This window comes from Delphinus delphis, chromosome 17 (assembly GCF_949987515.2).
Source record: "Delphinus delphis chromosome 17, mDelDel1.2, whole genome shotgun sequence".
NCBI classification, from domain to species: Eukaryota; Metazoa; Chordata; class Mammalia; order Artiodactyla; family Delphinidae; genus Delphinus; species Delphinus delphis.
The window spans coordinates 7,295,446-7,297,124 of record NC_082699.1 but is presented as its reverse complement, the minus strand read 5'-3'; the positions used below and the strand labels follow the sequence as shown (position 1 = coordinate 7,297,124).

Sequence of the window (1,679 nt, the reverse complement as noted above, 5' to 3'; positions counted from 1 at the left end):
CAATGAAACATAAGTTTTTATTTGAAAAGATCAATAAAATAGACAAAACTCCAGCAAGACTGACAAATAAAAAGAGAGGAGAGAAATTTCTATTATCAGTTTGAAACAAAAGATCACACTACAGAGTTTGCATACATCGAAAGAATAAGAGAATACTCTGAGCAACGCTAGACACATAAATTTGACAGTTGAGATGAAATAGATTAATTCTGTGAAAAGTATATAAACTACTCCAACTCATCCAGTGAACAGCCCAGTAACAACTAATGCAATTAAATTTATACACACACATATATATGTATACACACATATTAATAAAATAGAATAAAAACCCAGAAATAGTTCCATATAAGTATGGCCAGGTTGTAGTGGAAGGAGAGGCTCTCTGAAAGCAGCTGGTGGTGAAAGGAGTGTGGCGGGCAAAGATGATTCAGGCAATCCTGGTTTTCAATAACCACGGGAAGCCACGTGGCTTGTCTGCTTCTACCAGCGTTTCCCAGAAGAAATTCAACAGCAGGTTATTCGAGAGATCTTCCATCTAGCTCTCAAACGGGATGACAATGTCTGTAACTTCTTGGGGGGTGGAAGTTTGATTGGTGGGTCTGACTACAAACTGATTTATCGGCGTTTTGCTACCCTCTACTTTGTATTTTGGGGGGATTCATCAGAGAGTGAACTTGGGATCTTAGACCTCATCCAGGATTTTGTGGAGACTCTGGACAAGTGTTTCAAAAATGTTTGTGAATTGGATTTGATCTTCCATATGGATAAGGTGCACTGCATTCTTCAGGAGGTGGTGATGGGTAGGATGGCGTTGGAAATAAACATGAATGAAATCGTGGCTCAGACTGAAGCTCAGAACAGGCTGGAGAAGTCCGAGCGTTGTCTTTCAGCAGCACCTGCCCGGGCCGTGTCCACCGTGAAAAACATCGGCCTGCTGGAGATGCCTCGGATTATCAACGTTGGCGATCTCAACATCAAGGTCCCCAACCTGTCGCAGTTTGTCTGAGGGTAGAAGACGGCTGAACTGAGTCCTTGGAACCAGCAAACCGAGCCAGTCCTGCAGCAAAACCTGATCTGCGCCCTAGAGGAGTGCAGCCTCGGGCCCTGGCCCCTGCTGTCCTGCAGCGGGAAGGAGTCCTGTGTCCACTGCCAGCCTGTGCTTGCTTCTCACATGTGCGGCCTTGCCCGTCTCTCCTACACGCGGCCACTGCAGATGTGAAGGGTCCTGGCTTCCTCAGTGGGGTGCAGGTGCCCAAGCCACTCGCCCCCTTTACCTTCCACATGCCACTCCCAGGGATTGCAGACTGTCGTGAGAACAGAACCTCACCACGAGGATGTTCTCCGACTAGAGTCTTCAACCTTAGCACCACGAGGCTCCCTGAGGTCCTGTAGCATTGACTTCCCTGGTGAGGTACCATAGCTAGAAAAAGGCTGACCCTCTAGATGTGGGGATGTGGTGAGTGGCAAACAAGGGCAGGATGTTGTGAGGCCCAGAGTCGCCTACTGGCTCCACTAGAGTTGGCACACCCAGAATCCTTTTGTAGAGCCAGGCTGTCTCATCACCACCTCCTGAGGCACACACTCCCCACTGCCACAGTCCTGGCTCTGCTCTCCCAGGTGTTTACGTGCAGGACACAACCCAAGTCATAGGCCTGTCGTTTGCCTGCCCTGCCACA

The 1,679-nt window shown here is 48.4% G+C and overlaps 1 pseudogene; it reads left to right on the top strand.

The window, feature by feature from the left end:
• Window positions 1–425: 425 nt before the first annotated feature.
• Window positions 426–1,009, top strand: LOC132440178 (AP-3 complex subunit sigma-2 pseudogene; annotated as a pseudogene).
• Window positions 1,010–1,679: the final 670 nt, after the last annotated feature.